Source organism: Aedes aegypti, chromosome 3 (assembly GCF_002204515.2).
Source record: "Aedes aegypti strain LVP_AGWG chromosome 3, AaegL5.0 Primary Assembly, whole genome shotgun sequence".
NCBI lineage: Eukaryota > Metazoa > Arthropoda > Insecta > Diptera > Culicidae > Aedes > Aedes aegypti.
The window spans coordinates 92,766,943-92,792,689 of NC_035109.1; the positions used below are offsets into that span (position 1 = coordinate 92,766,943).

Genomic DNA, 25,747 nt, shown 5'->3' on the forward strand with positions numbered 1-25,747 from the left:
ACATCATCATTGCTTTTGGGATGAACTGAGGTTGGTTTCTCCGTCAACACAAGAGCATGATTTCGCTGTCCTCTTTGCCCTTTTGGGCAAAGAGCTACAAAGAGACAACGAAGAGCTGTCTGGAAATGCTCTTCCCCGAACTGAGAAATGGGAAAACATGCTCTTCCCCTAACTGAGAAAGGGAGAAAATAATCTCTTTCTCTTTTAAGCACTGAGGTTGTCAAAACAAGCTCTTCACCACAGTGGGAATGAAAATAACAAAACACAAACGTGTGAACTCTTCATCCCGCAGAGCTCGTACGCTCAGTTTGTGTGTGGGTAAAATCGCTTCTCTTTTGTAGTTGATCATTAAAAGGGGGAGAAAGAGGATAAGTCAAGAGCAAGGAAGAAGCCTGGTTGTACCCTACACTCTTAATCTATGACACTCGATCTATTCGTTCATTGCAATCGCTAGAGCCAGAGACTGACAATGCAACCGTTTCCCTACGCTTCCATTCTTCCATCATTATAGCACGTCTTGCCTTACGCCTGAAACATAGACAGTCTGCTAATCAAAATCAAGTATCTTTGCCACAAAATTACCTTACCCCTGAACCTTCCCGCATGCACTGACGTAGATGCAGGGGTATATTCTGTCTACAGTGGGCCAGTAAAATGCAACATCAATTCCTCCCCTTACGCACATTGGTGTGCATTCTGACGTGGCAGACGCCATTGTTGCCTAAAAGTAGAAGATCACCAGCACTTATACACTGAGGTTGGTTCCTTGTGTAAGTGCAGATTATCTGGCGATACTGGAATAGCAAGCACGGGCGGCCAATCACTTGGTGTGAGTTAAATAAGAGATCTAAATTCAATTGCTTTTACATTGAGTAACACGTCATTCATGTAAAATTGAAAAACATTTGTGATTCTAATAAAAGTAAGTTCAATGTAAATGACTTGGACCTTTCAATTTACGTCATAAAGCTCGCTTGAATATGTTGACGTACTATAAGGGAAAATTACAATCATTTTTGTAAGTATGTAGGTACTGTTATATTTTAAATTGAAATAATTAAAGAATATTGATAGTTTTATACAAGTTTACTCGTTTTCTTTTAAACGTGTACGCAATATCTGTGTATCATGGAAGATCATGGACGAACAAGTAATCAACTGAAGATCTTGGCAAAAATGTACAAAACGCTTTACTAAGAAATCAGCCAGGATTCTGGTGTCGACATTATTTTGATCTACTTGGAAATTTTTCATATCAATTAAAAATATTATATTTCGAAGCATGTTTATAGTTCACAAATAATTGTTTATCATGGGCTTATTGCTTATCAAAGTGAATCCTGAGACCCAACAATCCTCCCCATTAACAAACATCTCTCCCAGTAACCTTGCGGTCTCCAAATAGCATAGGTTACACACTAACATTCCTTCCCCCCCTCTCACCTGACTGCAAGGACGTGGCTGGCGCCGTTATCAACCCTGCATAAATAGAGGCACTGAATTATGCACACTGAAGAAGATGATGGTCAATCCCAGCCAAACTCTAGTTGATCATTGATGCATCTTCATTGACTTTGGTCAATCACGGAATAGCAACCATAAATATGTGTAGTCAGGATAAGCTAAGCTTCTTCATCCAGCATTTCACACATTCTTTCAAGGATTCTTCAATGGGATCTACCAGAAAAAATAGGTTTTCTCTTAGGAATCTCTCTGATAGATTTCCTCATGGAATTTCCTCTCGAGATTTCTCCAGGGATTTCTTCAGCATTTCACCCAGAGATAATTCCTGTAGTCTATATTTCTTATGTAAATTTACTATTAATTCTTCAAAAAAACATTCAGGGCTTCACACCACAAAGTGCTATGGAAATAATTGTGTAATTACTCCGATTATTCCTACACACACTTTTTCAAAAAAAAAATCCGGCCAAGTTTTTTCAGAGAACTGGGGTATTTCCCAGGGTTTCTTTTGGTAATGTTTTTAAATATTTTGTAGGCTTCATTAAAGGTCCAGAAGTTCTTTGGAAGATTCTTGCAAGAGTTCTCATCTCCAAGAGTTTATCATTTATTTAACCAGGAGTTGGTAGTCTAATGGCTATCGCTCCCCCCTTTGAGCGTTACGTAATTTATGGATGCCACCTAATAGCTATCTTTCTCTTTGTGTCATCCTTGTTAATGACACCATACATCTTCAGTTCTATCCATCGCTAGAATTGACTAAACCACTACCAGTACCACAGTGACATCCTTACGGTCGAAAACCTCATCCATCACCATCAAAATACTCCTGTTTCCAAAGTAGCTGTGGGAAATGCTCTCCGGTTTTCTAGTAACAACGGCTAACTAACTAACATTCCCCTCCTCCCGATAGACGTTAGGCCGTTGCCGGGGCCGTTAACAATCTAGAAATATTTAGGGGAGGATCAGTATTCAGTATACATTGAAGATGGCAAAAACAAGCTAAAACCCAAGCTCTATCTGAATAATGGTTCTCTGCGAAATATCACTATTCGGATTGATCACGGAGTAGCAATTACGACGTATATGTTCCATCAGCTGATTATTTGATCGTTTTTTTTTTTATTTAATCAGGAGTTTCATCAATGAGTACTTCAAGATATGTCCCCCGAATCGGCTCCCGACATCCCAACAATTTCTGTTGTTCATGATAATTCCCTGAAGAATTTCCGTATACCTTTAGAGACTTGTTTGGGAAATTTTCGGAAAATTTAGAAGAAATATTATGAAATTCCCAGAGATATCTATGGAGTAATTTTTAAAGATATCTTTGAAATTGTTTGAATTATTGAAGACCTGAACGTAAATTTTGGAAGCTTTTCTAGGATTATTTTGTTGAAGACTTTCTCGAGAAATTCTGAAAAAAAATCTATTTCTATTTAGGATTCTATTTAGTAAATACTGGAGGTATCATTTGAAAAAAAAATCCTGAAAAATTGTCAAAAGAATTCTGAGTGAAAATCACTAAGGAATTCTTTGAAAATCACAGGATCAGCTCCTGAAGTAATTTTCGTAAGTAATAACTGAAGGAAACTTTGAAAACATCCTAATGTAATTTCTCTGAAAAATCTTAAAACTAAATAATTCGAAATAACCTCTGAGAGATGTCTGGTTAGATTTTCTGCAGAATCCTTATAAAATCTGGGAATCCTGATCCCTGTTTGGTCTCTTTTCGGTTCCTGTTCAGTCTCTTTTAGGTTTCTGTTTTTAGACAAGAGGTATCTAAAGTTCATATTTTTAGACGCTTAGTCGCTGGCCCTGCTTCTTATATGCAACAAAACTTATCCAAAAATATTATAAAATGTGAGACATGCGATGCTGAAAGGCGAAAACAGACTAACAGTGTAAGAGAAATTACAGCATATTTAACATCTACCTCTTATATTGGCATTAAATTCGTACTAGTACAGAGATACTATGCAACTAAGTGTTCTAGGGAAACTTCCAGCTTTCTTTACCAACGTTGCCCTATCAATTCGTATATTATGTGGCTTTATGTCTTGAGCGGGCATTGCAGTATTCGTTCTCATTTAATTTCGATGCAAGCAAAGAAGAACATCGTATCTGTTTCGATCCATGATCAGCAATGTTTCGCAAGTTGTAACAAGCTTGATAAATAACAGCAGTGAGCGAGAGCCCCAAAGAGAGAGCGACGAGTAACCCAATGTTTCTCGCTTATTTACCAATGGGAATTGGTGTTATATTTCACATGCAATAACAATACTGTTCCCCAGGTTTGAAGCTTGTTTAGATGTATTTTATCATACACTGTTATCTTCTCGATCTAATCAGAGCTGTAGCAGAAGATAATATACAGACTCTCATGATGTGCTGCGGATCATGATTGTTACAGAGAGCGGTAAGCGAAAGATACTCTCAATTCTCTCCGAATTCAATCCCTGGTCCTGTGATATCGAGAAAATAAGCAGCTCAATTAGATCCTTTAGCAGTTCTATCAAAAACTCAATGCAATCCGCAAAGGCCTCGTACCGCGAGCCGAAATGGGAAGGGATAAAGATGGGAGCATTTGGTTCGACGGATATGAAGTGATGGAAAGGCGAAAGCAGCACTACGACAAACATTTGAATGGCGCTGAGGGCACATACGTGGAGGTTCCAGGTAGTGGGAAAAATTACTACGTCTTAACGAACATCAAGGTAGCTGGAAAGGATAATATCGGAACGGAACTTATCAAAATGGGCCCGGAAATGTTGGTCACTTGTCTGCATTGGCGGGTGATAGTCAGAATCTGGAAGACAGAACCGAAGGAGTGGAAGGAAGGCGGTATATGCCTTATCTACACGACGGGTGACATTCTAAATCAAATGCCGCCTACAAAGTGTTAGCCCAGATCATCTATCACCAATAGCAAACGAGTTCGTGGGACGTTATCAAGCCGGCTTCGTGACGGACTAGATCTTTGCGGTACGACAATCCACAAAAAAATGCCGAGAATAACATTGGAGCGATGATAGACGGTGTTCATAATTGCAAGATCTCAGATGAACACTCCATTTGGTTCGAATCCCGCAAGGGGCTTTGTGGTGCCTTTGTTCAACATTGCGCTAAAGAGTGTCATGTGGAGAGCTGGGTTCGTTTCGTACAGCCGACGACGTACGATTTTTACGAGATCCGGTCAGTTTGTTTGCTTCGCGGATGACATGGGGCAAAAAGGAAGGTGTTGCAGGAAATTGAGCGCGTGGGTCGCAACCGGGGATGCTGAAAGGAGGCATTAGAAATGGCTAATGCATCATTTTTAGATTGTAAAGCAAACAGTTAATGATTGGAAACATCCTTTCTAACAAATCCCTACTAATTGGATGCAAATTAGTCGCTGAAATTCAAGAATTTCTGTTCGTGGAACAGAAAGATTTGAGGTGAGGGAATCGCCGCTGTAATTATATGAATTCGTTGGCTAAACAATTAGAACATTCACAGTTAAAGTTTTAGAAAAAAAAAGACACGACCGTCTTAAAGAGAACCATACAAAAATTCAATGCATCTGTTTTTCACATCGTAAACACCCAAACCCAAACGTGTTGCTATCGGCAAATCTTCATGGGTTCTTCTCAGAACCACAACATCATTGTTGTTGAGTATTATACCGAGAGTTTACCGCTTCGGCTTCTTTCGCTCTCCGTTCCGCTTCGAAGACCGCCAAAGTCGGTAGTAAAGCCAGTCCTATTCGTTCGATTGTAGATATCGAAATTTTCACATGTAAGCGAAACGGCAAGGCTGTTCTGGAGTAAGTAGTAGTAAATCCATTCATAGCTAGCTTCGAATATAAGATGCCGTTGAGTGCTAGATATTCTTTGAGAAGTGCGCTTACAGAATGCCAAAAATCGAGTGCAGTCTTATATTTACGAGAAACTACAATATACGTTCGGTACTCGTTGTATCAAATAAGAAAGGGATGGGATGGGTTGGATTGTAAGCAAACAACATGTGCGAACAGGGTTTTCCTCCCCAGTAGCTGTTGTATTACAAGTTTTGCGGCGTCGTCGTCGTCGTCGTCAACGGGGAGCAAAAGTTTGACGTCAGCCAGTGACAGATTATGTGAATGGTTGGATGACTGACTCTACTTACTACAAAGAGAAGCCGAGAGAGAGAGAAAGAGCGTGAATTTCAGTTTATGGCGAATGGTGGGATATTGACTGGGTGCAAGGTCAACTGTCGTCGTACCGAACACAGATGACAATAATGATGTGCTGTTGTAAACAAAGAGAATCGGATTTTTTTGTCGACTGACAAAAGCTTATTCAGGTGATCCAAAGTATTTTGAGGCTGTTTTGCTTGGTTGGAAAGTTGCGCAACATTGTTTAAAGCCGGTGTCATCTGCGTCATACAAATCAATACTACTCCTTGATTACCTCGTTGGAATTCTGCGTTGGTATTTTCAAACCAGAGACATATTACGCGCATAGCATAGACAATTTACACCGTCTTCAGCTAGAGGCTGCACAGACTGCACAATCCATATAGGCAACAGACAACATAACACCTATCAACCCAGTGAAGAATTTGTCATTTGACGAAAAGATTTCTCCGACTAGAGTTGGAATCGAACCCATACTTCTTGACACACACAATACGCTTGAATGACTGACGCCGCTATCTGTGCTTTTCATAGCGACCGTTTTGGTTATTTTAATGATCCATTTGACGATGTAAGCCAACATTATAAATTAAACATTGTTCATATGCTTGTTTTGCATCTTTCTTAAGTATTGTCAGTAGGAAGTGCAAAAAATCTAAGTGATTATCGATTGTAAAACTACTAAATTCACTAAGCTTTTGAATTATCCTAAATTCAAAACCAACATAAAGTGTGTCAAAAAACATTCATTTGGACGAAAATAATTTTCATTTTGATTTAAAGTCCAACAGATTTCTAAACAATACTAGTATTAACAACGTAACATATAACATTTGAACATTCAAAACTTTGTAAACATTTATTAATAATTTATTCTACTGTTTTGTTTCTTTTGCAGGTAAATAGCTAAAGAATGACGAAAGAGTTTCATCACCATACAGCACAGCACAGTGATTCAAGTACGTTATTTTGTGGTAATAATACATTATTAACTGTTTACACCCGCACATTTTAAAATGATAACTAGGTCCCTCTAGCGTACAATCGTATTTTTGTGTAAAGCATGCTTTTAGAATTTTTTTTCGAGGATGAAATTTAAGCACAATTGTATAATCTATATGCTAGGAACTTTGGACGTTTCAGATCAATCAAATCGCAAAACGACGAAAACTAAAACGAATTCCTGCTAGTAGCAGGTCTCTTTTAAGATTTCTCGCGGGATTTTTGAAAAGGACTGATCTAACATTGAGACGCTCTCTTTGTTTACCTTGAATAATCAATAACTGAGCCACATTAACCTTTTCTGTTGTGTTTTTTGTGTGAAACACTAACCAAAACATATCTTTTTTATATATGATAACGATATTTGGGTCAAAAAAAAATGCATTGATTAGGGGAATTGAAACTCAAAAATTGTATACGTTTGCTGTTGGTTTACTCTTGAAGATGCCGTCCATTCAAAACATATTCTTCATACCTTTGAAACAGTCCACTCATTTAAAAAAAACATAAGCATTGTTCTTCTAGCAAATCCGCTCCGCCAGTTGAGTACGGATTTAAATATACATATCACTTCGATTCCAGTGCAAGCAACAAAAAAGGAACTTCTGTCGAATGGAGCACTCGATAAACAGCGAAAAAAAAGGAATTGCTAACTACACACTATATGAGGAAAACAATTCGAACTAGAAGCAAACAACCGTGCTTACAAGCTGTGGCAGTTGCGATGAAAAGTGGACAATATACAACATGCACACAACACACATACCTAACTACATATGTAGTAGAGGTACCAACAAGAACAGCAAACTGTGAAATTCTTTCGGCTTTACTATCGATATCGCACTCTTTTGGACTACGTTTGGCCTCCCGGCGGGCGGTGGACGCTCCTCTCCACCGGTCCTCCGTGTTTTGCCCCCGCCACACAGCTGGCTCGAGAGTGTGTGGAACTATGGGCGATCAGGTGGTCAAAAATCAATGATTTGTTCTGATAGGGTTTCATTGTTCATCATTCGAAACCTTTCTCAAAAAGTCATCCTAGAAAAATAAAATGAAATAAAATTTCTACATAAGTGGCGATAAATATAAGGATTTCACTGAAAAATGTTCGATGTTTATCGGAACTTTACAAATTCTATATTTGTTTTTGTCCCAAATTGTCCTGAGCTAAAATTTGTTTTCAATGGAAGTTAAAGATGAAAACTAAAAGTCTTTAAAAAGTATGCATTTTAAATGTAAACATAGACCACTTAAGCTTGAGCTTGATTGGCCGCCCGTGGTTGCTACTACAGTATCGCCAGATCAGCTGCACTTACACAAGAAACCAACCAGATGACTGCTTGGGATTAACACAAACCCTCAGTGTATACGTGCTGGTGATCTTCTATGTTTCGGCAACAATGGTGCCCACCACGTCAGAATGCAGACCAATGAGGGGAAGGGGAATGAGTTGATGATGCATTCAACTGGCTTCCACGGTAGACCGTATATACCACTGCGTCTACGCCAGTTTATGCGGGAAGGGTGAAGGGGTGGAGTCATTTTTATGACAGAGAGGCTTGCTGGTTTGGTTAGCAGACTGCCTATGTATCAAGCGTAAGGAAAGGCGTGCTTTGACGATGAATGAATGGAATCGTAGGGAAACGGTTTATTTCTGTCCGTCTCGGATTCTAGCAAATGCTATGAACTGTGATAGATCAACTATGATATATTAAGAGTGGTAGATAGAAGCAAGTGAAAGATACAACTACAAAGTACGAGGAAAGGGACGGGCTTGGGATTGAACCAACGATTTTCTGCTTACGAAGCAGGAGCGGTAGCCATTAGACCAACATCCCCGTCGTTTAATGTAAACATAGACCACTGTCGCTAAAGTCACTATTTGCCACTTTCTGCTTGTACTTTCAGATCCTCTTAAAACTAATGTTCCAAAGGTTCTTCTGAAATTTCCCCTCACATTGTCCGGAAAAAGCTTCAAAAATACTTCGAGTATTTTGTCCAAATTTTTTGTCTGTCATACATTAAAGGACTACACCAACTCTCCCAGGACTTTGTCCAGAAATTTCTCTGGGGATTCTTCAAGGGACTCTCAGACGAATTTGTTTAGAATTTGCTCCAGAAAATCCTATACTACCTTCAGTAAGTTCCTCAAGGATTACTCTGAAATCTATTCCAAGATTTTTTCATGTGAAAATCTTCCAAAGGTACCCATTAGAGTTCTTCCAAGACAGTCAACAAAAGTTTATTCCATACATGTAATCCTCCAAGATTTGCTACAATGTTTATCCAGTTATTTTTTCGGACAATTTGATATGGACTCTCTTAAAAATTCATCCACACTTTTTCCAACAATTGTTCCAAAAATCCTCCAGGATTATCCTAGGTAATCTGCTAAGAATATCTTCCAAGAATTCCTCATGCAGCGCTTTTGCTAGATATTTCTCCAGCATTTCATGCAGGAATTACTTCTGCCATGCGTCTAAGCACATCTTAAGTAATTTCCGTAGTAAAATTGCCTCGTATTCTTCAAAAGTTCACTTAGGGTTCCACGCTAACAAATACTACAGCAATTGTTCCTCCGATAATTCCTTCACAAATTTATATGTTTAAGGAATATCTTAAGAAAATCGTGCAGAATATTATCCAGGGATTCGACTTATTATTTTTCAATATTGAACGTAGCAATTTATGTAGAACATCCTCCAAAAAATCCTTAAAAGTTCAGTACTTCTTCCTAAGATCCTTGCAGGAGTTCATCATAGATTACTTCACGGTGTTTCAAAACTATCCATTTTATTTTTCAAGAGTTTCTTCATTAGTTTGTAACAATTACTGTCCTAAGATATTCGTGAGAGAATACCTGTAGAAACACTTTGAGGGCTTCCTTGGATTCTTTTTTTGCAGCGAACTTCTGGAGGAATTCCTGATAGAATTGTGTGAGTAATCTCCAGAGTAATTCATTAAGTTATCTTAAAAACTCCTGGTTGACATTTCGACGAAATCCTGATCAATATTAGAGGGAACCCTTGGAAACTTCCGGAAGTAATCCTAAGACAGGGTGTCTACTACCTGGGAAAACGGGAATAATCAGGGAATTCAAAATTATCTCTGTACTTTCATTTTGTAGTATTTTTTTAGTTATTCACATAAATTAACATAAAACATATTTAATCAATGAAGTAGAACTCAATATTTCCGAGTTGGTTAATGCATGTACAGTTCCCAGTTCCAGTTAGTTGTCGTTTAGGTGCTTATTAAACATGTTTGAGAACATCCCATTTTTTTTTTACAAAAATGTTTTCGCCTATTGTACAACAATAAAAAAAAGTAGGAAAATGGCAAAAATTACAACAGATACAAAATAAAGTACATTTCTCAGGTAAGCAGGTCTCTTTCTGTAGTCTTTAACACTAGTTTAATGCAATTATTGAAAAAGTGTCTAATTTTGATGTAAGATCTCTAAAGTTACTATTTTAATCAACATTGTCTTTGAAGTTACTTTTTTGCCTTAATCTGCTAGCAGTGAATCCTTGTGCACCATTCTAGAGACACACACTATTTCACAAGAATCATATTTTTATCAGATCCCTAGGAATGCTCTAGGAGTTCTAGTGATTTCCCTAGAGATTCCTTCCCAAATTATTACAAAAATCTCAGGAAAATCTGAAAACAAAATCCTTAGCATTTCCCTGAAAACACTCCTCAATGTATGATTGTAAAAAAAAAAATATTTAAAGAATTCCTTGGACAATTTAAAAGAAATGGAGAATTTCTAATTTTTAAAAATGTTTTGAACGGAAATGTTGTAGAAAATCCTAGGGAAGTCAATAAAAGAATCAATGAATAAATTTCTCAAGAATTTGGAATTTTCTTGAAGAATGAAACGAACTTTTGAGGGATTCTTTATTTCTAGAGAAAATCGTTAATGTGTATTGAAAGAAATTCATAGAAGAATTACGTAGAACGTTCGTAAACTATAACAAATCAAACTTTTGAAGAGATCTTTGGAATAATATGTGAAAGAATTCTACAGCAATCATCTATGTAAAGATACAAAATGCCCTTCAGAAAAATTTGCTGGGTGCGTTGCTGATGTCCATAAATCTGTATCCCATTTCAAGGGAAAGGCTATATCATTTTATAAAGTTCGAATAGATTATTCACTTTATATCTGACTTGCATTAGATTTTCTTTTCAATTTATTTTCAAAGATTTTGGCTTTGAAACACTAAATTCAAAGTCAAAATCTTTGAAAATAAATTTATTAGTCATCTAGTATGAAAAAAATCGTAAACAGGAAAAAATCGTAAATATGAAAAATTTCTTGAATCTGGAATTATTTAAAAAAAAAAACCTGGAAATAACAGGGAATTTCATTTCTGTAAATGAGTAGACACCCTGTAAGAAATTACAGGTTGAACATTCGAAGATATCCTCAACGAAAATGTTCGAGGAAATCCTAGGAAAATCAATAATGAAATCACTGGATGAATTCGTGGAGCACTTATGATTTTTTTGAAGGAAGCTCTGAAAACAAATCTTTGGAGAAAATTCTGGTGGATTCTATGGAATTCCAGCTTTTTTTTTTTTTTTTTTACAAGGGGGAAATCTGCAAACAGATCCCCTGAGAAGATAACTCAGGGAATGCGGGGATGACGCACCAACGACGACCCGCTAAAACCAGCCTATGCACTGTGCATGAGCAATTCATTTAGAATTGCTCAAGTGGTGAACAGTGCATCGACATGACCCTTGGACTCAGACCCTCATCTCCCCGGAACCACCTTACGGTATTTCTTCGGGAAGGGACCAGTGCATATAGCACAACACGTGTAGCAGAAGTAGCCTAGGCAAACTGCTTCTCCTAGCCGACTTAAACAATGTTACAAGGGACCAGCCTCGGCAGGGCTAATCCTCTGCAGCCAACTCTTGGTCGGCGCGCCATAGACGCTGCAATTCTAACATAATGTGAGTGACAGCCGTAGTTACTGCATTCCAGCACTCGGCATCCGCACACATTCTCTCTATAATATTGTCGGGGGACGTGTCCCCTCCGCATGTAGTGAGCATGCGACCTCTCACAACAATGAAACGGGGGCAATCGAACACGACATGCTCCGCTGTTTCCTCTACACCAGCACAATTGGGGCACGCAGGAGATTCTGAGTGCCCGAACCTATGCAGGTACTGTCTATAGCAACCATGTCCTGACAGAAACTGCGTCAGGTGGAAGTTCACTTCCCCATGGCTTCTACCATACCAATCTGACACATTTGGTATTAGTCGATGGGTCCATCTACCCTTAGGGGAGTTATCCCATTCCTGCTGCCAGCTTCTGAGCGTTTCCTCTTTACACGTGTCGCGGACTCCTCTGGTACCCCTTTGGTTGAAGCATTGAACATCTTCCTTGATGATGAGCCCGATGGGCGTCATCCCGGCTATGATGCACACGGCCTCTTTAGATACCGTCCGGTATGCACTTGCTACTCTTAAGCACATTATCCTGTACGTGCTTTCCAACCGCTTTAGGTTTCTGTTCGTTCTAAGCGCTTTTGACCAGATTGGTCCTCCATACCTTAGTATGGATAGCGCCACGCTTGCCAGCAGCTTGCGTTTGCTGGCAATTACAGCAGAGCTGTTACACGCAAATAAATCCGTTCCGATATACGTGAACAAAATGTCATAGGAAACGGAACGGACTACGTATGCCGATTCGTGATTTAGTTCCCGTAAGCGTGATTTAGCACATCTCATTTCCATGAACTTTTTCACTGATTTGAGAACAAACTTCTTGGCTCCAAACTGGCATCTTCGGATCGTAACGCTTCCAATACCATGATTCTGAGATCACGATATTGAAAACCTCTAAATTCATATTTGTGATTTGGTTCCAGCCTGTTTCAGCTAGCGCGAACTCTGTTCACGCGCGCTGTCAATAATAATAACGCATGCGCAGTAGCACTCAACAAAACAGACTCGAGAGTGAAGATGCCATTCATTTTCTGGCAAAATCTTTTTGTTTTCCAGCAGATTGTTTAGTTGCAAGTGAATTTTAATTGAATTGGTCGCCTATCCCGACGTTGCTTCTGCGAAAAATGAAGCCTGCTGCTTAAATGGACTGAATATGCAATCGATAGCCGATATTTTTCCTCGAGAGCGTAGCTGCTTCTACAACGGGGCGAACGATGGGAGTTTTTCTTTTGCAACTCAACCAAATTTTGCAGTTTTCGGGGAGGTTTTCAGATGTGCAACTTGTGAATTCACTGCTATGTTGCCTTAATGATAACATACAATAGCTTCTCTTTTTTCGGAAGAAAATTCCCCAAAACTTTTCTTGAGAAAGTGGGCCAAATGATGGGGTTTTTAAAGTTGTCATTATAATCACAGATATACAGAACGCGATCCAGAACAGTGTTCTTGTATACGTGAAAGGAGTTCTCGTTAACCAGAACAAATATCACGTTTCCATGATTTCTCTGAGCTGTCAGCGATCAGTGAGCAGGCGTTACGCACGATTTGTGGAACTTAGTTCCCAGATTCATGATTTCTATTCATGGTGTATTTTCGTAAAGCGAAAATCAGCTTGTTCCAGAGTTCATGACTGATAGTGCTCATTTTTAGGAACGGTTTTATTTGCGTGTAGACATCATCCTCGAAAGCGCCGCTATAGCCGTAGATGCCCTTTTACAGGCATATTCAACGTGGCTAGCGAAGCTCAGCTTGTCATCGATCATTACCCCAAGATGCAGTGGCGTCTCGTCCTAAGGTGCACTTGGTGCACTGCACAGTCAAAGATTTCAAACTAACAAATGAAATATATGTATTATGATTCTCAATATTTCCAACATACATTATGATAGTTGCTTGAAAATGTTGTTTGATTTCTTCACCTTCAATTGGTGCATCGCCCTCAGTGAACAAACCGTTTGATTCTCCCTCCCATGGTCTTGCTCAACCAGCAAGCGAAAACAGCAAAGCGAACAAGACAAACTGCCATGCGTCTCCATCGTATTGCAGAGAATGTTCATTTCAGCCGTGCACTCTTTCTTGTGCACGAAAATAGTGTGTATGGACACAGCAGGAATGTGCATTTGTATTGACATTTCTAGAGCAACAGTGGCGTTGTATAGGTAAAATCTGGTTCACTCCAATTTGTGCACCCGAGAGAGAAATTGCCCATGACGCTCGCATTGGTTTGCAAGAATTGAGAAAGCGCGCGCAACTGGCGTCACGACGTCTGCTGTTGGAAGAGAAAGCCTCAACGCCATACATGCTTTGTGTGTATGTATGTTGCATGGAGCTTCCAGGTGTCGCGCGATACTAGGCGCAATATTGATTGGAATCAAAACTAGATGTTATAAACATATTGGCCAGATTGATTATGTTTTATCTTATTATATAAACCAAATTCATGTGGCTTTGAATTGATTTATAAACTATGTGTGAATATAGCTTTTCTTGCTCAACAGACCGACAACTGATGAATTGCGGTGGGCGTAAAGTGGGTTTCAGCGTTCAACAGTTAGTCATCATTTCACTTAAAAACTTTGATGTACTGCTGTGTGCGTTTGAAATGCAAATATCAAATGCGCGAAAATTAAACGCGGTAAGATTTTCCACAAGAAATGCGATGTCAAAGATACATTTTTCTTGCTAGGTCGGCGATGATTAAGAATATCGTTGCTAGGTGTCCTTTGATTGTTTTTTGTTACCGCATTTGGAGGATGTTTAGTCAAGCTTTGCAGCTCAAATGCAAACAGCAATATCAACAAAAGTATACAAGAAGATGTACCAGCGCTGGACATCGTCAAAAAGCTAAGATATCGTGATGCAATTAACAAGCTGTAAATAATAAGAATTATTATATAGAATAACAACGTTAAGAATAATGGAGATTCGGAATTTCGCGAAAGCCACGTAATCTACGGAATTTATCCTTCATCGCGAAACTTGGAAAATGACGCGTAAATAGTTGAATTCTGAATGTTTATATGATAATCTCAGAAAAGTTCAGAATGGTTTATTTATTTGTAAGCCGAGTTTCATATAAAAAATGTGCTAATCGTTTAGTTTTAAGTTAAACGCCTTTCTTCTTGCTTTAAATTTTGCATTGATATTATGATATATTAAACTTATTATCTCAGTTCGCAAAATACGAAAAATGCTTGAAATTTACGCATATAAAGGTCATTTTTACTGTAAATATACATTTTTATGTCAAATATGGGACCGCGATTAATACGCAAAATTTTTCTTTCATCGCCTTGGTATCAGCGAAATTTTGAGAATTTTCCTTGTCCCTAAACATTGTATAAGGAATCATCCGAAATTCTTAAAACTTACAACCAGTGACTGAAACGCAGAAATCAAACAAAAAATACGTCCAATGAGCAACAAATATAATAGCTTCCAGACACTTCAAGATTGCATACAGTATTGGAAATTACATTTTAGGGTGTTAATAATAAGAAATTACATTTTAAGCTGAAATACATTTTACAAAATCAATTGAAAAATTCGTATTCATAATTCAAAATAAACGGTTTGTGCGAGTCAGTGCACAGGTAATCAAATTCCTCACGGGACGCCTCTGCCAAGATGCCTAAGGGATCGCTTGGACTCTATGGTGCAATCACCTACCGAGATAAGCGCCCGTTGCTCGGACTTGCGGTTGTTAACCACCACCACCTCAGTCTTGTGACGGGCCAGTCCTAGTTTCCTAGACTTCATCCATTCCTCAACCAGGGAAATAGAGTGCGCTGCTGTCAACTCTACTTCCTCCATCGATTCACCATAGACCACTAGGGTGATATCGTCGGCGAAGCCAACAATCTTAACACCCGTCGGAAGGGGCAGCCTCAGTACGTCATCGTACATCGCATTCCATAACAGCGGGCCCAGGATTGAACCTTGAGGTACTCCCGCGGTAATTCGAACGCTTTTCTGCCCCTCCTCTGTGTCATACAGTAGAATCCTACCATCAAAATAGCTTTCTAGAAGCTTACACAACTGCACCGGTACCTTGAGGCGGTGAAGCGCGTGTGCTATTGCTTCCCAGCTTGCGCTGTTGAAAGCATTCTTCACATCCAGAGTGACAACCGCGCAGTAACGGATGCCGCTCCTTTTATGCTCGATTGCCACCTCAGCTGTTTGAACGACCGACTGGATGGCGTCCAGAGTAGATTTACCTTTTCTGAATCCAAACTGGTTGTTGGACAGGCCGTCCGCACTCTCCGTATACGGTACTAGTCTGTTGAGAATCAACCTCTCCAATAACTTGCCCGTCGTATCTAGTAGACAGATAGGTCTATACGCCGACGGGTCACCTGGTGGTTTCCCCGCCTTTGGTAGTAGCACCAATTTCTGTCGCTTCCAAACATCCGGGAAGATTCCTTGATCAATGCAGCGTTGCATCGTGGTTCTGAACATGTCCGGATCCGTGTTCACTGCCGCTTTTAAGGCAACATTCGGGATACCATCGGGTCCCGGTGCCTTGTTTGACGCGAATGATTTCACGACTTCTGCCAGCTCTTCGTTCGTCACTCTCGCCACTTCTTCTCCTTCATCTGCCGCATACGGCGCTGGGGGCCATGGGCTTATGGGATGGTGCGGGAAGAGTACATCGATTATCGATCGCAGCAACTCGGGCGATTTCTCTTGGGGCGCTATGGCTCCTTTGGTCTTAGCCATTACCACTCTGTAGGCGTCACCCCATGGACTAGAATTGGCACTCTCGCATAGACTTTCAAAGCATGCCCGTTTTCGACTCTTGATTTCCTTTTTGAGAGCCAACTTTGCCTCTCTGAATACTGCACCGCGTTCCTCTCTTTGTGCTTCTGTGCGTGCGCGTTGCATTCTTCGTCTAGCCCGAAGGCAGATTGCTCGAAGATTTGCAATTGATTCGCACCACCAATACACTGGCGGCCTGTTCTCTCTAGGAGGGGCTTTTCTCGGCATGGAAGCATCACACGCTCGTGATATCATAGCAACTAGCTCTTCACCGTTTAGGTCCAGAGTGTTTCGTTCGCGCCTCAGGGCTTCAGTGAATACTTCGCCGTCGAAGCGTGCTGTTTTCCATCCTCGGGCTTGGGTCGAGTTACATCGCGCTGCCTTCTGCCCGCCTGGTATTATACTATAGCGAATCGATTGATGATCGCTATGAGTATAACCGTCATCAACGCGCCAGTTCATGGTACCTAAAAGGTTAGGACTACAAAACGTCACGTCGATGATCGATTCTGCACCATTTCTGCGGAAGGTACTCACTGTACCCACATTTGCCAGCTCTACATTTAATGCGGCCAGGGATTCCAACAATAGCTGGCCTCTTTGATTGGTGCAGCGGCTACCCCACTCCACTGCCCATGCATTAAAGTCGCCAGCTATCACTACTGGCTGCCGATTAGCTAGTTCGGCCATCATCCTGTCAACCATGTGGGAAAATTCCTCAATCGACCACCTTGGGGGCGCGTAACAACTGCAATAGAACACGCCGTTGATTTTTGCTATCGCAAAACCGTCATTTGAGCTAGTGACTACTTCTTGGATTGGGTATCGTCCTGTCGTCCCTATAGCTGCTAGCTGTTGAGACCTATCCGCCACCCAGTTCCCGTTGTTGGCTGGTATGCGGTATGGGTCCGATAATAACACCACGTCAGTCTTGGTTTCCGAGATTGACTGCCAAAGCAGCTGCTGGGCTGCATCACAGTGGTTTAAATTTAACTGTGTTACTTCCGTTTTGGCTGCTTTGATACTCCGCTTGTGCCCGGACATTTGGGTCCGCCCGTTAAGTGTCCGTTGTCTGCTCTGTCGACACATATTAGGCACTTAGCGATTTGCTTACAATCGCTTGCCCTATGGCCTTCAGCGCCGCATTTTCTGCACATCTTACTTCTGTCGGGACCATTGCAATTCCACGACTTATGGCCCTTCCCGAAACACTTGAAGCAAACTTCAGGAGGCTGTTGTATGCTCAGCCGGCAAACCGACCAGCCTACCTTGAGTATGCCCAAGTTCTTCGCTTTGTTGGCCTCTGCGACCGGCAGCCTGATCGCCGCCACCTGGGTGCCCTGCGGGCCCTTTCTAAGGTGGATGGCCTTACTGGCTACGTCGATGTCACACTGCTCTTTGAGGGCAGCCGAGACCTCCGCTGCATCGGTGACCTCATCCAGATTTTTACACTGGAGAGTCGCTTCAGCAGTAAGGGATCTTACATCAACCTCGTCACCAAGTACTTCTTGTGCCAGTTGCTTATAGACTGCACCCTTTTCCTTGGCGTCCTTCTTTAAGACTATTATCATTTCACCAATCCTAGTTCGCCTTATGCTTCGCACGTCTGCGCCCAATGGCGATAGCTTCTCTGTGCTTCGCATCGCCTTCAGAACCTCGGCGTATTTTGCTTCCTCCGTTTTGATAACGAGGGCTTCGCCTAAATTCCTACGTTTCGCTGTTTTCGGTTTAGCGCTCTCCTTGGGCTCCGTTTTCGGTTTCCTCTGTTTTTTCTTATTTCCAACTCGTATCCACGGGTTGCTGTTGCCTTGCGCCCGTGGTTCCTGTGGATGCACTGCCTGGTTCCGGTTAACCCGTGGCTCCTTTTTCTTGGCTTTCTTGGCCTTAGGATTGGTGTTGGCCTCTCCTTTGTTGCCATGTCCTCTTGATCGCGGGGCTTGGCTCGTGCCAGCTTTTCCGCTTTGGAGGACGGCCGCGTAGGTCACTTTTCCCTTAGCAACCATACGTCTTTTCGCCACGTATTCATCCCCGGAAGCTTCCCTCTTCCGCATCGCGTATCGAATAATATCATCAGATATATTCGCGTTGCCTGTGAAGGAAAACACTTCGGTCTGACACGACCTAGTGTCTTTTTGGCCTTCTACCTTGCCCAGTTGTTCCTTGGCTTTCTCGTAGTCCTGCTTTGCAGCTAGGACTGATTGTCGCAATTTCAGTAGACCTGTTTTCAAGTCTTTGCTGATATTTGTTTTGCTTTTAACATATTCGATGATGACATCAAGTTGCTCAGCAGCTACCTGCATTTTAGGGAGGTACTCCCTATTGCGATCCATGGCCTCGATTAGTCCCGGGCCATCGGTCACCACACATGTTGCACTGGAGCGGCCAGTGCCTGCCGTCGTCACAGTATCTAGGCTTTTGCCCACACTGTTTTCAATAAAGTTGGTCGCCTCCTTCCTTGGCGGGAACCTTAGCCGGTTACTGATAGGTCCAGAAGCCTCTCCTTCACATTCCGCTAGTTGTTTGTTTTGGTTGATCATCTCTTATGGGTCCCCCTAAGAGCCGCTATCCATCTCCGCTGGAATAGTCGCCTTTATAATCCCATGGTTATCTATGCAAGCAGGGAGGCCATGCTAGGGTTGACATAGTCCTTTATGGGGTACTATGTTCAGAGCCGGATCGGCGCAGGTCAGGTAATGGCATCTGAGCCTACTCCCGCCCAGTTGGAACAACCAGGCGACGGATTTGGAACGTACTCTAAGGCCTGCCACGGTTTTACGGGACGGGGGCAGCCTGCGCCATTAACCCACTCGCCGTTTCGGGCCAGTGTCACCCGACCCTACTAAGGGAGAAGAATGTCGCCGCTGTCAGCCTCAAAGCATATTATCCAGTACATATACCGTTACTTGTCCTTTGTCGTGCGCTGCCAGTATACATAATTGGGGCCGTACTGGCGTTGGTCCCAATGTGCTCGAAGCACTCCTACTCGTAATTCCATGCCTTGTCCGTTTGTATCGCGACCAGTATGCCATAATCAGGATCTCACTGGTATCAATCCTGATGTGCCGGTTGGCACTCCTGTTAGTTTGGGCTAGGGTACTTTAAGCGGCACCGGTCGCTGTGACAGAGTTGCATTCGAATTTTTGTGGTTTTTATGAAGGTTCATCAGAGCCCACTGCGAACTTCACCACATCCTGGGCAACTCCCCAACTCGCAGAGGTCCTGGTGGGGGGGGAATTCCAGCTTGAATTCTTCGATAAGGTATGTAGGTTGAAAATCTTGAAGGAATTATTTAGGAAGACCACAAAATGCACTCCTAATGAAATCTTCGGAGTAATATCTGAAGGAAGCTTTGGGCAAACCCCTAGATTAACTTCCGATGCAATTCCTGAAGATAATAATGATAAAATACATACAATAATGTAAGCAGTAATAGAGTGATGTGCTAATTTCCATCGTATTGAGCTTTCATCAGTACGAATCTGCTAATTTCCCAGCTTTACACTGAATGGTGCTGATACTAACCGATGCCAAATAATTCTTTCCCAAGACGCCTCTCGCATCGTGAAGTAAGATTTTGATAAACGTTGATCGTCTATTGGAAATAATGCAATGAAATAATCACTTTCCGTTGCCTATATCCGTTATATTTCAGTCGCAATCAGTTTTGATTCGTCTCACAACTAACGGTTTATTGTAATATGGTGAGCGGTAAAATTACAACACGTCAACGTTGTGATACAATTTTTAACTAGATTATTTAGATGCATGGGCATCCCTCTTCATTCTTACAGCATGGTAAAATATGTGGATTTCCCTTAAAATTCATTGGTCCCATTTAAATGCAGCCCGAACATATGCATGACAACTGCTCAGAGTGCAGCGAAACCCATTTTTGCACCACAATTAAATGAATCGTTTTTACGCCGAATATCACGCATACATTTATGCGCACAATGTTTTTTCTCAGTACGGACGATGAAATACTTTGTTTACGTTCTCAATTATAAAAGTTTTACGGCGTGTGATTGGAATTAGTCCATCCGATTTCGGTGTAAAAATGCAAAGTGGATAATTGAATTGAAGTTATTTATCAAAATACAGTAGATTCATTGCATTTTGGGTGTACAAGTGGACGAACTATAACAGCTATCACAAAATTACACGTATAAAATGAATCTTTATTGTCAATAAGTTCGTAAATCTGTCGTAGTGTAACATTTCAAGTTTGATACGACGGGAATTAGCGCTTGCAACGAAGTACATCAAAAACTATAGATTATCTTCAAATGTTTGTCTGGAAAACTTGTTTTTTAATAAAACAAAATATCTAACTTGTATCACAAAAATTATGAATATGACACAAGATAATAAAACCATTTTTGACCGCCGGACTACATGCAAACCGCCCATAGTGGTGTGCCGTTTTCGGACGCCAAGCAAAATTATACGATCGATGAGAATCAGCTATTATAGAGTTTCATTGTGCTTTTTTTCTGCGATGCCTTCTTCACATTTCAGTATTTGCAGTTTTGTTTTCTTATTCCGCCTTCACTCTTCGTTCAAGTTCGCGTCTCCGTCCGCCTTTTGTACCGAGGGGGGGCTTGTTGCTCCGGAGTGTCCCGGCCCCGGGTATCTTAGTATCCGTTGGTATCCGAAGTTCTTTCTCTCGTTGCTGTTGGTCACGACACAGAGTTCTCAATAGGAGGAAAAATTCATTCACCAAACGTGTCTCCCGCTTTTCTCGCGTTGTTCTCATGGCTGTTGGAGAACGTCGTCGTCGTCGGGTCGCTATTTACGCTTCCAGCCAGACGTTTACGTCGCTCGTCGTCTTCGCTTTTTCTGAGGAATCGAATCCACTACTGGTATGACGCTTACTCAATGGGAGATTACTTTGTGCACGTATACTTAGATGGCCGGGTACAGTAAATGTGCGGAGAATCACGCGATTTGCGATATTTTGGAGAATCGATGGATTCACAGAAACAGATACTAATGAACGGTTTGGAAAACGAATGTTCAAGGTCATGATTGAACTGCAGAAATTGATGGATACCTATGAAATGAAATTCGATTCTTGCGACGACTAAGAAGCTGCAATATACGCCGGGCATTATTGGAACCCTATAATCATTTTGAGTTGGTATTTAAGAATTTTTAAAATTCCTTAATTAGTATCGTTTCAAACATTGCATTCATTTCTTATATCTAGGTGTTCTGTGTTAGAAAACATTATCATCCTAATTTGGTAAAACTAAATTAGGCTTTTATAAATATTTTGTTATTACATTTCATATGCCGTAGCAGTTCAGATTTTTTGACAGATGAGTTGATTTCACCTGCTTATATCCTAAAGAGCACTCATCAAATACATTCAAATGTTCATTGAATCTTTTAAAAATTACTTGGAAGATGCAATCTTGGATTCATGTGATAAGTTTTAGCCAGCTTCATAGGAGAACAATAACATGTATTTGGAAATATTGTTTCTTTTAAAAGATCTTTTCTTGGATCCAACATGAGATTCATCACAGATCAATCATTTCTCCATAAATCAGGCATAAGCCATGTGTAATGCATAATTCTTAAGGCATTCTTAGAAGGTAATAGGTTGGGTATTGAACTTTGCCCTTTTGTGGAAGTTTAGATGCACAAAGCAGGCATTTATATTATTCCATAATTTCTCTGAACTTCCTACGAATTCCAGGGGGTAAAGGTGTTTTAGATAAGGTACCCCGGGGCAAGTGAGAATCCGGGGTAAGTGGGGCGTTTCGTCATAGCTCAACTAGGAAAAGTTTTTCATGGGGGTATTCTTCTACAAAGTTGAAGATACAATGACATGGAATGTATTTAGTACTAAACATATTGTTATTTCTATTACCATGTGGGTCATGTAACAGTTGCCAGTTTAGCGCCATTTTCAACTTACATGACAAATTGTGACACGTTTCACGTTTTGCATTGACTCGCAAAAAATAAATGTGTTTTAAATCGAATTTCCATCAGTAAGCTATAATTTTTAGTATTATTACAAGCTGCTAACGATAAACCAGTATTTTGTTTTCATTTCATATGAAATTTTCGATGGTCTATCTTACCCCAAAATATGTTTGTACCTGGGGTAAGTGGGACCTATCAAAACAAAAACCAGAATCAAAACTTTTCGTATACGTTTCATACATTTTGCTAGAGAGTAGCACTAAAACATTCAAACAAATGAATTTTATCAAAAAAGATCAACCTCAAATTACGTAATTGCATAAGAGGGAGAAGAAAAGTGTTATTATTCTTTATTTTTTAATTAATTTTTTATTTTTGAAATACGACTTCAAAATTTAACAAACACACAGCTGAAATTTGAAATGCATCATGAGAACGATTACTTTTCTATGTTATTGGAACTTTTTTTGTTATTTCTACCAAATTAAGTAGTGATGGAAAACAATTCCATCCCATAAGGTGGTTTTCTGCCATGCATATAAATAATAACAAAACATATTTATAATTTCTTCAATTATTGATTTGTGTGCTACATTTTAATTAACAACTTATAAATGATATATTTTGAACATGTTTAATTCCTCTTTACGCTTTTATTGAGGGTTTCTTCCTAAAACGCAACGTATTTTATGGTCGATCTCTTATGTACATCAAATATGTACTTAAAATTAAAAATCTATGACTTATCAATTCTATTATTGTAATGGTTGACTTACCGATGTGGATTGACGCATGAAACTGGATGTGCCCCGCTTAGCGAGGTAACTGCGTCCATTGGCTCATTCTAAAACTTTCTTCCAAGGTTTTCACAATTTCGAAATGATTCGATTAGTTTCATGCACACACCAGCGAATATGTTGCCAAAACGTGATTGTTTTTAAATCTTTTTTCCATAACCCTCTTAAAATGTAAACCGTTTTTTTTTGAATTGTATTAGAATCAATTCATAAATAAATTAGATCATGTCCTCCAAATTTGTCCACGTACAAAAAAAAACGAAAATATCAAAACGCAGGATTTTTTTGCTATCTGTTTTTTAATTTCTTGGACACCCGGGAAAAATCCGGGAATTGGAAAACTGATTTTGAATGGACACCCTGTTAAAAGAAGGTGAAATTTATTTAAATACAAATCAACAGTTGTAATTTTTGTTATATCATATTTTGAAAGAACCACCAATATTTGAAAGAAAGGTAAATTTGAGATAAATATAAAAAAGCTTCAGTGTCAAAATTTATTAAGATAATGCAACTCAAAAGAATAATTTACAGTATTGGACAAAACATTTGCAACTTTTTCGATTTTCCATACAAAATGACCAACTTTGGTAAGCTATATCTCAGCTATTTATGGACCGATTTGAATGAAATTTTGGCAAAACATCAGACATAACTTGAATTTTAACATATATTTCTGAGTGATTTTTACAATCACAAGGTCAAAAGCAGTAACGGTTTGACTAAAGTGAATTTTTTGACGATTTTTTATAAATGACATAACTAAATATTTTGAAGGAATAGCTTCATGGTATCTTCAGCAAAGTTATACCTGTTAACGAGATGAACAAGTTTGCTGAACACAAATTTTGTGTGGAGCTATCAGATTTTGAGATAAATTATTTTGAATTTTTCGTCGAAAATTACACTTTAGTTAATCCGTTATAACTTATAAACTCGTGATTGGAAAAATTATACAAAAATGTATGTTAAAATTCGAGATATATCTGATGTTCTGTGAAAATTTCATTCAAATCGGTTCATAAATAACTGAAATCTTGCTTACCAAAGTTGGTCATTTTGTATGGAAAATCGAAAAAGTTGCAAATGTTTTGTCCAATACTGTATATCTAAAAGAAGGGCTATCTCTGGTTAAAATATAAAAAAAAAACTATTTGCAATATTTTCTACACTATCGGTAATCAATGAGTTTATTCAATAGCATAGAATTGTTGAATAAAGCATCATTTTGTTTTGTATTAATTGAAAAGAAACGTAAAAAAAAGAAAGGTATTATTAGGAATAATATTAGGAATGATTTCAGACTCATTATGCCAAACGACTATCATTCCAAACAACCATTATGCCAAACGGCTTTATGCTAAACGACTTTATGCCACACGCTATGTCTGAACAAGACGATTATAAAAATCGAATGTACATCCGTTTTTTTCTCGCTAGAGTTTTTCCACTTTTTAGCCATTTTTCATACAAAATGCCATAAAAATCACGTTTTATTACAACAGTCGCGAATTTCGCGATTCTCTCGATTTTCGCGAATTTGTAGCGGATTTGGTGGGCTGGCGCGAAAATCGCGAGTCAATATAATTCTGTCGCGATTTTCGCGGATTTCCCAAATCATGCCAGGAAAATCAACAACTAATTATTTTGATACGAACAATTGCTCATTACATCGTTAGGAAAATGTATATTCAAAAATGTAAACTCTCGCCTGCTCATTGAGTGCTGTAAAGTGCTCCTTATAGTATAGTCACTAAATGCCAAGTTTTGCTGTTATCAGTTTTTGCAGGTATTTATTTGTTTTCCTTCAATAGTTTGAAACATTTGGAATATTATGGAACCAGAATCCGTCATTGAATTGAGAAATTTCTAAAGCAGTGTTTCCGTTAAAAGTCAAGAATTGTACATGAAATGTGTTCACTATATTCAATTCTCCAACTGAAACACAGTGAACACGATTTCATAGAATAAGTTTCAGCTTTCTGGAGAACTGCTTTTGAAGTTTAAATGATGACGTCTCATCTATGATTTGACATGATTTGATCTAGATACAATATCGAAAAAAATGTCTGTTTAACAATTTTGAATTCTAGAATTCTCAATGTGCACAAACCGAGAGCTCATAATTTAAAAGTTAATAATGGCGGAGGCCACGTCCTTGTCATCGGGGAAGGGAAAGAATGTTAGTTAGACAACTATTGTTACTAGAAACCGAGTATACCTCTGCATCTCAGTTGGAAAGGTTATTGGGATGAATTGCTCAATTGCTTGGAAGGATTGCTCAGATCTGGATCTAGAAAGTTGGGCATGTTGTATGGAATATCTAAATAGTTTTAAATGTATAATCTAATGTACTGTATTACTGACGGACTAAGGAAATATTACCGTAATCCAGAGTCAAATTGATCACTTGGCGAATTCTATCGGTACCAAAATGCAATAGCTTCCTAGGATGCTGGATGTTTAGACCCTGATTTAGTATATAATGAAATTAATTATTCTTAACCCTCTAACACCCAACGCCGCCTTTAGACGGGTACACTTCGGAATTTTGTATATATTTTCGTGGCTCGAAAATCAAATTGATTTTATTTTGCGATTAAACTTTAAACTATAACGCGCATATGAGGAAAGTTTTTTATGACTTTTTAAACTTTTTCGTATTTTT

The 25,747-nt window shown here is 39.6% G+C and overlaps 1 protein-coding gene across 9 annotated transcripts in view; it reads left to right on the top strand.

Moving 5' to 3' along the window:
• LOC5579293 overlaps nt 1-25,747 on the top strand; it is a 232,944-nt gene that overhangs the window by 51,059 nt on the left and 156,138 nt on the right. The window contains exon 1 of one of the 9 annotated variants that reach the window (XM_021855875.1): nt 6,552-6,576. The exons of the other annotated variants lie outside the window; for them this stretch is intronic. The gene's annotated coding sequence lies outside the window, so the exon portion shown is untranslated. Of the gene's footprint in view, nt 1-6,551; nt 6,577-25,747 lie in introns of those variants that run through there. 9 annotated transcript variants of the gene reach the window in all.